We start from the raw sequence: 13255 nt of genomic DNA on the forward strand, positions 1-13255 counted from the left end.
TTTGCTTTTTCAGGCATTCAACTTTATTAACATATAAGCTCTTAACAGTCCTCCAAATATCAGTTCATAAAAAGAGGCCATTTTAATTTTTTTTTTTTACAAATTAGTGACCAGTTTTCTTGATTTCAGATAAGTAAGGCTCTTTGATAGTACTCAGAAACAACACAGTGATGGTGTTTTTTTCTGATTGGTGTGTAGTCTTTAAGAATTGTAGAGTTACTTGAATGAGATGTCTGTCAAACCAGTAAGACTATATTTGTATATCATCATTTCGGGATTGTAGTAACCCGGGCATATTTACCCCAAATCACCATGCCTCCTTATGTCACTAAGACCAGCTCACTCACAATCACTTCAATGACTGTCCCCTTTGGGAATGATACACAATGTTGTAAAAAGTGGAGTTTAGGGGTTCTTTTTTACACGTAGTATTGGCAGACAAAAGGTGTCTTTCAGTTCAGGATGTGATACGTGGGATTTTAAATGTAAGCCTATTGGTCTGATGAACCTCTAATATTTAGGTGGCTTTCTTGTAAAGCCATCTCCAACAAAGCATACTTCAGTAAACATCCTCTTCAATGCCTTCTTTTTTCCCTTCCAGTTCTAGTAAGTTTTAATACTTCTGTTTCTCCCTGGGCTCCAACTTTGGGCAGAGAGAATTCACTCCTACTCTTTCCTGCCTTCTCTTTACGTTTTTGTTAAATCATGTTGGACAGTACTTTTGCTCGTGACTGTCCTCTGTCCAACTGATAGGCAAGTACTGCTCCCTGAGGAGTCTTCTCAGCATCTTTATGTTCGGCGTTTCTCTTTTCCTGCATCTTGATGGTTTTTTTCATTTGTATTTTCTCATCATGGCACTGTTTGTGGTAGAGCTTTGAGATTAGCCTTCAGGCCAATATTTTTTTTTGCCTTCTTTGATTGTTAATGAACCTCTCTGCTCTCTTTCTCTTTTTCTCATGGTAATCCAAATGATATCTATAGCGTTTACAGTGTAATTCAATTTTGTGGTATGGAGAAAGCCGCAGATGCCGCCTCGGGAGAGAAAAGACTCTGTCAAGTCTGGAGTCTCAGATACTCAGGAGCAGCCCCTACTCAATCCAAGACCAAAAAGAGCGACCTTCAATTTATATCCATTACTTCTAATTACAGCCACCCATTATTTCTAAAAGCTTCGGCCCACTCCTCTCTCTGCTTTCTTTACACACACATGGTTAGTGATTCAATGCTTAGTCATATTTTCTCCTGTTTTAAAAGCAGAATATTTAGGAAAACACTGAAATTAGATATTTGAGGAAATTTGTATGTCTATCCATTGTATACTAGTAAATTCCTCTAGATCATGGAAAGTTCCAACTGAGCAATGATATTAATGCAAGCCCCAAACCAATTTTACCCTGAAAGATTCAGTGTGGATAAGGTTTTATTGTATTTGAACTTAAATTTTTCATGTAAACAGTGCAGTAAAACATTGTGTTTCCTTGTGCATATTTCCCTGGTATTCGTATGTATCATCCTAAAACATATCTTGGAATCACCGTCACGTAAAGTAATAGGATTTTCCCAACAAGTCTTGGCAGTATGTTTCTATAACAAGATTATGAGAAAGAAAAGATCACACAATGATTAAATTCAAACAATTTCACATGTATTCATATATGTTCATAGCTCATTTTAAGAATTAATGACCATTGTGTTACTAATAATAGAAATGTATATGGTGAGGTATCATTTCAATTGTGGATAATGATGTGAACAATGAAAATTGATTATTCAAAATATTCTCCAAACATGAAACAATTGCTTAGAAATCTGAACCAAGAGTTGCCCCAATTGTTATTTTTGTATTGTTAATTATATTTTCTAAATCACATCAAATAAAATCAGTAAAATGATAACATCCAATAAAGTGAGAAATTTCTTTCAAATTGTTGTAGTTAAATAAAAGGAAATGGGAATTGTGCGATGCATCTATAGGTATTGGGTCTAGGTTTTGCCTACTTTTAATTTCTACATTTATGTGTTTCCTGTATGCAAACTAATACAGAAAGCTGTGGGAAGAATGTATACCTGGTACCCCAATAAGCAGAAAAATCATTAAGATTTCAACATCTCTGCTGGCTAAAGTTTGTGTTCTTTGTATTAAATGATGCATTGAAACATTTCAGAAACAATATTTATCTTTGCAAAGAATATATTTTGAACTATTTCTAACAAAATTGTATTGGAATGAGGATTAAGGATGTCTAGCAATTTGATAATATGGCCAAACTACTTGGTCAAACAAATTAGACACATATGTATAAAAGAATGGAATAGCGGGTAAGGAGATGTTGGTTGTTTCAAGAGGAAAAGCAGGGCCACATGAGAAAAAGAAGTAACCCTTCCTTCAGTAGAAATCAGCTTATGTGAAAGAATGATCATGACTTGTTTGTGTCTGTTCTGCCTGTATTCATGCTTTCATTGGCACACAGCTGGTCAGTGATTCAATGCTTAGTCTATTTTCTTCTCTTCAATTTTCAAAGCACCAAATCTATGAAAACATGGAAATTTGATTAGATTACTGTGAGATTACAAATAAAGCTCATTTCTTCTTCAGAGTATCAGGATTTCAGGGCATTCTTTGCTTTGGTCATTAAAATGCATCCTTCTTGAATCTAATTGGAAGATAAAGTCAAACTCCTAATATGTTGAAATCTTTACTGAAATTCATAACACTGCTGCAATTCAGGAGATTTCTTCTTTTTTCATATATTTTTATTGTAATTAATAGAAGGGTTACATGATATTTGCCAGATAGATGGTGCATTAATTCCCATACATTAATACCCTTTCACATGTCTTGGTCCCCATTTCCCTCCCCCCCATCCTCACCCCTTATCTTGTTTTCCCCCTTCCCTATCCAATTTCAAATAACCAAATACAAATATATCCGATATATGAGGTAACCAAGTGAGATACTGTAACAATATGGGATAACCAAGGGATAGCAAAAGAGATGAGAGATAACTTAGGCTCAATGGTTTCCCTCATTTGTCATAATCAGTAGAAACCTTAGGCTCTCCTAGCAGAGATTTGCAATTGAGCAAAAACTTGATACATAAGGCCATATAGTATGACGCTAATAAAAGGATCTCTAGGATATAGAAATATAAGCCATATAATGAATGATTGTTGTCCTTAAGGAGATTTCTTCTTTGGAAGAAATTTGTCTTTTCCATCAGCTGGCATTCTGACCCAACCAATAGCTCCCATTACTCTTTCTTAGGTATCAGTAATTTCCTTTCTTCCATTGTTTTCCATTTGTAACCAGCACTTGACATGGTAAGAAACACAGTATATATTTTATGTTTAGAATCTATTTCTTTTTTTGTTTGTATGTTTTTTAAGAATTTATTAACGTTGATTTTTACATCATATTGGTTATCATGAAATAGCTAGTTCTGATAGAGTAAACAGTATCATTTTAAAGTGGTAAACAGTCAACATCAAATCAATGAAATCAATGTAGATTATTTGACAGGAAAAATGATATTGACATCTAGTCTCTTGAATCTGAATGCTTGCTACTCATTATATGCTGTGTTGGGTTTTTCCTGCACATATTCCCTTCTTTTGGGGGAATGGGGATAAAGTTTATTTTTTCTTGTCAGGATAATGTACATAGAGGTTGCAATTACATTCATCAGGTAGTGGGTGTATTACATCTTGAACATTGATACTCCTTTTCATTGTTTTCTCCCCAGATCCTTCACACAACACCTTCTAAGCTTCTTGATTACTTTCTTTCCCTTCCCTTAATTCAAATAAACAAACAAATCTATAAACACTACACCAGGTACCAAAGTGTGATACATTAACTCTCCTGAGATTAATCATGTGGAGGGAAAAGAGAAAGGAAAAACTGCACACGTATATTGAGAACAATGACCGCAAAGGTAAACCTCTCATTTCCATGTTCTTGAGTTCATTTCAATAAGTCTCAGCCTATATGAATTTTGTACATAGGATTTGAGTTACTGTAATCTTCTGGTAGGATAGTCCTAGCTATACACTAATTATTTCAAATGAGGTGAAGCATGGAGCTTATGTTCCTTTTGGTATGGCTTCATTCCCTTAATATTATTTTTTCCAAGTCTTTCCATTTCCATAGATTTCCACTGAGTGTAAGTTCCACATCTTCTTGATCAATTCATGTACTGAGCGGCATCTGGGTTTCTTTCATACCTGAGCTATGATAAATAATGCTCCAATGAGTTTCATCTGGCTAGTATATGCATAGCATTCTTACAATTAAGAACCCAAAAATAAATAAGCCATTTTTCCTCCATTCGTCTACAAAAGTGGTTGAATTAGTAGAAATATGGTCAAAATAAGGTCTCTCACTGGGTCCAAATCCACATAAAATTAAAAGTCACAAAATGGAAAGAATGAAGGAAAATACTTTTAGTTCACTGTCCATGATATATTCACTGAAGTAAATTCTCTAATGAGGTACATGCAGTTAGTAAAATTGTCAAGGGAACTGTGCTTCAGAATCACAGAATATTTGGTTCTTAGAATTAACTTGTATTCCATTAGTTTGGGTATTCAAATTTTTATTCAACTAGGGATTTTGTTGCTTATACATTGGTAGCTCAATTGAATTTGAATTTTAAGAAGTATGACATTGTTACTTAATATTATCACATTGAAACATTTGCTAGATATATACTTCAGGTCTGCTGAAATATATATTCTGCACGCTCATTATTTTCTTTGGTGTTTGAGTTTTATAGGGATAACATACCAGATGTGGTCTCCGTGTGGCCATCACCCACCATATGAAGGCCAAGTAAAGCTTCAATTTCTTCTCTAACATGGACCCACATTCCTCAAGCCTCAGAGTAGAGTATATTATATGGGATTTCTCAGATAGGGATAACAAATCATCACATGCTATATCTTATGCTCTTTTACCTTTTTAAATTTTCTTTGAATGGTCTGACTTAAATTCCCAAGAAATAATTTCAGTTTCCAATTATGTAAATATTATAAATAGCCCTTTCTCTATGAGCTCTAGTTTTCATCAATATTAATATGTCATATGAATAGTAAATGTCATATGAAAATTGTAATGTGAGGCCAAATTAAGAAATCAAGTTCTAAAGAGCAGAATCATTAGGTCCATTTGTATTTCAGTAGAAGTTTTCAATATTTATATAAAAATGTGTCATGCATATTTTAATGGCGCATAGGAACACACTAAATGATTCATTAGTGTTCTTGTACCATAAGTTTATGTAATTGCATATTTTTCTATTTCTCCTTTCCTTACCAATTCTAGAATTCTACTAAAAGTCTCATGCCAATAATTCTTTTCTCTTTGTAGTTATTGGTGCAGCTATTTTCATCTCAGGAAAGGTTTCCAAAAAGTTAAAACAGTGTTAATTTTTTTATTCAATCTGTAATTCATGACACTTTTCTGGTGAGTATTTAGTGCATATTTCAGAAAGTGTTTCAATGTTAAATAGGGCCTTGTGGCCAGGTAGTAATAAGACAGCTCTTAAAAGTGGACTAAAATAATGTACTGATGGCATTTCACATATACATTTCACTTTAAATATTTTCAAATGGAAGTCATATTTTCCTAGGGTAAAATTTCACATAATCATCTAATTGTTTTTTGCCATACTTGGTCCTGGAACTCAGGGGATGAGCACTATCCTTGGGCTTTCTCAAGTCTGGAGCACTACCACTTGAGCCACACCTCCATTTCTGGCTTTTTTTTCTATCTATATGGTACTGAGCAATCAAATCTGGTTCTTCATGCATGCTAGGCAAACACTGTACCAGCAGGCCAAACCCAGCCCCTGATCATTTAAGTTTGCCCACACAGTGTTGAAATTTAATTGCCAAGAAGCTATCCATTCTATAACAAATTTCCTTGGAATAGAAGTTCATAAAGCATTGAATTTGTTCATGGTAAATGGCAATGTGCTATTTCAATATTGTATGTATATCTACAACAATTTATGATGTTTTTTGTTTGGCTAAACAATACATAGAGATATATGTAAATATACTTAAGAATAATCTTTCTATTAATGCACCATCTATCTGGCAAATATCATGTAACCCTTCTATTAATTACAATAAGAATATATGAAAAAAAGAATTCCTCTAAGTACAATTTTTAAATATTTATTAGCTTTTGATGATTTTCATCATTTCCATTTCCCTTTGGCCTCTTTTTTTTTACTCATTTTTTTTTCTGTTATGACTTCATCGTGGATTTGTTAATCCTAGAATCAGGGATTAGAAGATGTTCTCTATGGGTGCACATTTAACTCAGGCTATTCACCAGTCTTTTTTCCCCTTCCATTGTGTTTTTCTCTATTCATTTCTATTCTTGAATGTATTTGAGGTGTTACTCATCTTCCTTTTATTACTTTTCTCTGTACAATCCTCTTATCTTTTTCCCTCTTATCTCTTTTTCCTCTTACATTCCATTACACCTATTTCTGTCACTGCCACTTATTTATTACCTTGCATGGTAATCCTCAAATATTGTTTCCCCTAAGGGAAGTCTCAGAAAGCTTTGAAAATGCTCTTGGTAAGGATGTTGAAACAAAAGATGGATGCATGAAGAAGGGTACACTGAGGCAACTCAAACATTAATGTTTAATCTAAACATATACATGCAGACAAACATGTAAGAGAGAGCACTCAAAACCAAATCAAAGAGGCAAACAAGTCCAGGCAGGTATAAAACAAGAAATGCACTGCATGACAAATTATCCACTACAAGGATGGAGAACATACAATAGAGAAAGTCTGGTAAATTATTGGAAACACATCTAAGACAAATGGCAGATCTCCAGTGCTCTAAGTTCAAACCATTAGTCTAATTTCAAGACTAATCTGTTAAATGGTGTCACTGCAGAGAACTTCTGAACTACCAAAAAGGACAGGCCCATCTAGATACAAGATGACCAAACAGACCATCACAGAAGAGGACATTCCACAGCCCATTAGAATCCATACAGGATAATACAGATCAAGGAAAAGATCTTTGAGCTACCAGGGAGAAGAGAACAATCACCTACAAAGGTAAAGCAACCAGACAAACCACAGACTCTTCATCAGAGACAACACAGCCAGAAATGGCTGGATTGAAATATGCCATACTGTACAGACAAATATCTATCAACCTAGCTCATGGCTAACCCTCAGCTCATAACTGGGGGAAAAGAAGAACCTCCCAAAGCAATGGAAATTGAAACAGAACATATAGATCAAACCTGCATTCCAGAAATTTTTGAAAGATATTCTATACATTGAAAACCAACACAAACATGATAATGAGAAAGAAAAGGTCCTTGAATAGTATACCAAATAATTAGAGCAAGAATTGAAAAGACACAGTCCCTAATGAAACAGATAAAATGGCAGATACTATCAAATATCTTCCAATTCAAACCCACAATATCAAGGAGCTTAACATTTCAATCATATCAAATAGACTTGAGTAGTTGAATCAAAACTGATAAAATGGACTTCAAAAGAAAATTAATGAGAAAATACTAGGAAATATTTTAAATAGTAATAAAGAGGACATAATTATTTTAAACATCTATGCAAAGAATGCCAGAGCAGCCAGTATCCTCAGATCATCAAACAAATATTAATTACAGTAAACACAATATTGATTCAAACAGAGTGATCATTGATGACTTTAACACATCACTATCATCTCTGTACATATAATATTACAATATCTCAACAGAGTAAATTTAGAAATGCAAATTGCATAGAATACACCTAAGGAACATTTACAGATCAGTTTACTGAGCAAAACCAAAATATTCCTTTTTCCCATCAGCATGTAGAATACATTCTAAAACATAATATAGAGCACAAAGCAAATCTGTAAATTCAGAAATACTGAATACCTGCAATCTCTCAGAACACAATGTATAAAATTGGAAGTCAGCATCAAAGAACAACATAGAAATTTCTGTAACTCATGGATATTACAATATCTCAACAGAGTAAATTTAGAAATGCAAATTGCATAGAATACACCTAAGGAACATTTACAGATCAGTTTACTGAGCAAAACCAAAATATTCCTTTTTCTCATCAGCATGTAGAATACATTCTAAAACATAATATAGAGCACAAAGCAAATCTGTAAATTCAGAAATACTGAATACCTGCAATCTCTCAGAACACAATGTATAAAATTGGAAGTCAGCATCAAAGAACAGCATAGAAATTTCTGTAACTCATGGATATTAAACAAAATATTGTTGAATTATCAATGGATTATTGACAAACTCAGAACAAAAATTCAAAACTTCATGCTATTTCAAAAAAAGAAGCAAGACTGTGCCCGTTCCTGCTTTCACAAAGCTCCATGCCATGGTCAGCCCCATCATATTCTCCTACATTGCTGCCAACCCACAAGCACGGGACCACCTCCACGTGGAACTAATCGCATATGAAGTTCCAAACATGGCAGAGAATTTCGTTCTCTGAGAACTGGAGAAAAATAATTTGTTTATAATTGGTCCCAGTGTCATGTGCCCGTTTGATGGCTTCACATACCATAATGACTTTGGTGACAAATCCATATATGGAGAGAAAATTGAAGATGAGAATGTATCCTGAAGCATGTAAATCTTTGTATCTTGTCCCGGGCCAATGCTCGGCCAATCATAAATGGCCCCAAGTTTTTCATCTACACTCTCAAGACAAGTTGTATAGCAATCATGTGTTCTGGTCTTGGGAAGGCGAAAGAGGGCATGAAAATTGTCAATGCCATGCAGAGATGTGGATCTGGAAATGGCAAGACAAGAAGGTCAACATTACCCACTGCAACTCCAATACATTTGACTTTGTTTCCCATAACCATTAGAACATTGCTTCAATAGCTCAAGAAAGCACCATTCTACCCAATCTGCTTGCGATATCCAGTAATCCTCGGGCTCTCATTGCAGCGGATTGACTTCCATATTTTCCTTAGCCCACTCCAACTCTAGCTGGATTGCAGAGAGAAGCTTCTGATTATGAATGAAAACTAAAAAAAATCAACAAAATTAACTTTAAAAAAAAGGAGCACAAAATATGAAAAATTAATTTGGTATAGAGGAAAGACAGTACTCAGAGAAAAATTTATCACTCTGAATGCCAACCTCAACAAATTAGAAAAATCTCAAATCAACTACTTAATGATGTACTTTAAGGTCCTGGAAAAAGTGTAAAATGAACCAATCCTAACCACTAGAATAAAACAATGTAGAAAACGATATGAAAATTAAGTGAAATAGAGGCCAAACAACGCAGAAAGAATTAACAAAACAAGAACTTGGTTCTTTGGAGAAATTAACGAGTTGCAAAGCCTTAGCAAACATTATAAATACAAAAAGAGGGGAGAGCCTGTATGATGAGAACTTTAAAAATTGAAAAAGCCCAATTGAGGAAGTGGAAAATCTCCCATGAACCTGGATTGGGAGGATTAGCTGTGAGAAAATGCAAATGTATAAAATCAATGTAATACCCATAAAAAGAAATGCCATTCTTTAACAAAATAGATGCAGTCACCCAAAACATTTTGTGCAATAATTTAAAAATATATGAAAAAGAATGCCTAGAAGAAAGAACAGCTCTGGGGAAATATCATTACCAAACCTCAAACTGTGAAAAAAGAATACTAATAAAGGCACTTAATATTGGCAAAAGAACAGGCCTGAAAAAATGGAATAGTTATGATGACCCAGATACTAAGTTCCAGACCTGTAATCAACTAAACTTTGATAAGAAAGCTAAAAACTGGATATAAGAATGACAGCATCTTCAACAAATGGCTCTGGGAGAACTGGTCAATCACCTGTAGAAAACTACATTTTGGTCCTTATTTTTAACCTTACACCAGATTCAAATCCATTTTGAAGAAAAACCAAAGCAGATACTCTGAAAATTTTACAGGAAGAAATAAGTACTACCCTAAGGCTCCTTGACCCCATTGTATCTTTTCTTTTTCTTTAAATAAAGGTCCAGAAACAGAACAACTCAATGAAAGGTTGGACAAATACTAGTGCATCAAACTGTAGAGCTTCTACATGACAGGATCCTAGCTAACCAGATAAAGAGAAATCCCAGACTCAGAAATTTTCCCCTATCCATACAACAGACAGAGGCCTCCTATCTAAAATTTATCTACAGTTCAAGAAATTAACTCTTTCAAAACAAATCCATAAAGAACCAAATATCCCATGCCACACTGTGCTAAAGACATAAAGAGAAGGGCCTAGAGATTGGCCTAGTACTAGAGTGCTTTCCTAGCATTCTCTAAGGCCAGGGATCAATTCCACAGTACCATATACATATATTAAATTCCAGAAGTGTTCTAAGTGGAACTTTTCTTCAAGTGGTTAAGCTCTAACTTTGAGAATGCCCACTCATCATACTCAGGCCATGAGTTCAAAGCACAAGACTGGAAAGGAAAAAGAAAAAAAAGGTAGAATCAGATTTCAGTGACTAGGAACTCAGAATGGTCATAGTCATATGAAGAAATACTCAATATCTCTATACATGAAACAAATGAAAATCCAAACAACATTGCAATTCCACCTCACTCTCATCACAATGGGCATTATCAAGGTCAGGTTGCCAGACATAGTCCAAGAAGAATTCCTTCTGAGGAATAAATCTCCTGAATTCAATCACAGTTGCTATGAATTCCATGATACAAGGTTCATCATATCAGGATGTCTTACTTTATCTTCCCATTTGATTCCCACTGAATACATTTCAATGAAAAAAGAATAAATGAGCTTCAGTTGCCATCTCACAATAAGATGAACACATGTAAAAGGGACACAAAAAACCATGATCCTTCTCTCTAAATAGCCAATATTGTGGATTTTGCTTTCTACTTAATGGAGGGATAGTTCTGTCTTGCATGGGTCTGCTTTTCTTCTTTAGATAGCAAACATTCCTTTCCCCCATTTTCCATTTTTATATATGTTTATCTAATTTGTTTGTCTAAGGGATGTGTCTAGGTTTTCTCTTGTTGCATACATGAAGGCATCCTCAGTTCTCACTCCTGAGGACTGTCCTTGGATTTTTCTCAAGGCCAGAATGCTACCACTTGAGCATCAGCACCACTTCTGGCTTTTTCTAAGTATGTGGTACCAAGGAATTGAACCCACGTCTTCATGCATGCTAGGTAAGCATTCTACTACTAGGCCAAACTCGCAGCCCCAAACTGTATTTTTGCAAGAATTTAGTTAAAGGAAAAAAATGCAAAATTCAGACAGTAGAGAGGTTGAAATCTGCATTATTCTTTTCCTTCTTCTTGGGAGTACCAAGCACACATTTCCCCACGCCTTTGAAAACAGGAAACTAGTACCAATATCCACAGGTACATTGCAACATTCCCCAAATTTCCTTTTATTTAAAAGTCATTTGAAGATAATTCAGCATTTTATTTGAGTTGATGAATTTTCATGTTGGAAAAGGTAATTAGTATTAGAAAAATACCTTCTAAAGGGGAACTCCTGGCACATATTTCTAAACAATTGTTTAATGTTTGAAGAATGTCCTTAAATTATTTATTAGACCATTTAAAAATAATTGTATAGCCTTACCCTTATCCTTTTGCATTGACAATGCCACAATGGTAATTTATGGTTAAAAATTGGTTATAAATACATATATGAATATACATATACAGGTGAATCTGTCTGTATTTATTCTTTGGGTGAGCTTCTCTTATTCATACAATTTTTACAAGGTTACTGGCAATTTAATGGTGGTAGGGATGGGCTGAGGTGGCTGGGACAGGCCTGAACACGAAAACAGACTAATTCTAAGTGTTAGACACAGAATAATTTCACTTTCAGTTAAAACAAACAAAAACTCATACATGTGCATACAAACACCTGAAATGTCACATACTAAAATATCAACACTAGTAGTACTACTGTCCAGTCAAGACACATTTTTATAACCAGAGATAACAGGCAGGAAAATAGTGGATAGTGTTGTATTAGTAAACCCACAATCAAAGTATCTAACAAGATTTGTTTCTGTCTGAATCTTCTGTAATTTTTTTAAAAATTTACATGATGTTGATTCCAAGATTTGTTTTGGCAAGGTGTGTACAAATACCAGGGGAAAGTGCTACTAAGCAAATACAATGTTACATTTTGGATTTAAATGTGATAGTTCTCTTCAAGTGGAGTACAATATTATCCTGACTAAATCTTTCTTGTGAAGATTTGTTTTGGTATTCCATTAATATTGTTATTCTGTAGGCACTTTTCTTGGTCGAGAAATTTTCTAATGCACGATTGATTCACACACAAACTTTCTCAAAGAGCCAAATTTAATGTTTTCAAAAATATTTTGCTTTAAAAATTGAGGTGAACAATTAGGAACCAAGCACTGAAATCACGGACAATGCATGCACCCTAGGAAACATAATAAGGTATAACCAGAAGCGTTTAGAAATAATCGCTGGTTTAGGGATGCACTGTAGTTTCATCTAGTGTCAAAATTCTTCACAGCCTTCCTCTACTAAAGTATCTCACATTTCCACAAAACTGTACCACAAGAATGGATAGTAAGGATAAGAAGGATCTTGCCTTACACTTCAGTAACAGAAATGAACCTATCCATAGAAATAGGCTGAAGTGGAGATGAACTTCCTGGTTGGTTACATTGGAAGTGAGAATTATGAGGTACATCCTTGTAACTGTGACCCCACCTACAAATCCATCCCACGAAGAAGGAAAGTTTGCTAGGGAAATTCCTCCCAATGGGTCTTCTTACTTTACAGTGAAGAAGTTACTTAGTACGTAATATTCAGGGAATGGCACCTGGCTTTCCTCTTCGATTCCCTCTTCGTCCATCTCCACCCATGTAATAACTACTTGGCACTTGGATATTAATGTTTACATTTCTCTTTAAATAAAAGTCTTTTCTGTTCTGTGTCTAAATCTGAACAAGTACTTCTTAGATTTTTCTGAATCTAGACAGTAGAGTATAATGGACAAAATAAACAGAACCCATTATTTCTTCAGATTTCAGAAAATATTGATTTCCATTCTCCCTGATGTGATAACTGTAACTATCTGACCTGATCTTGTCACAGCAAACCACTTTTCCTGGGTTCGGGATGTGGTTCATGCGTGACACATTATGCTGAAATTTACTGCTGATTTATATTGAAAAACTGGCCAAAAACGTGACTGAGAACTAAAAATCT

At 34.6% G+C, this 13255-nt stretch overlaps 1 pseudogene; it reads right to left on the reverse strand.

Annotated features, from left to right (window-relative positions):
• Positions 1–266: 266 nt before the first annotated feature.
• LOC150040221 (ribosome biogenesis protein NSA2 homolog pseudogene) lies at positions 267–12899 on the reverse strand (annotated as a pseudogene).
• Positions 12900–13255: the final 356 nt, after the last annotated feature.

The sequence above is a fragment of the Megascapheus bottae genome, chromosome Y (assembly GCF_031878675.1).
Source record: "Megascapheus bottae isolate mThoBot1 chromosome Y, mThoBot2.hap1, whole genome shotgun sequence".
Taxonomy (NCBI): domain Eukaryota; kingdom Metazoa; phylum Chordata; class Mammalia; order Rodentia; family Geomyidae; genus Megascapheus; species Megascapheus bottae.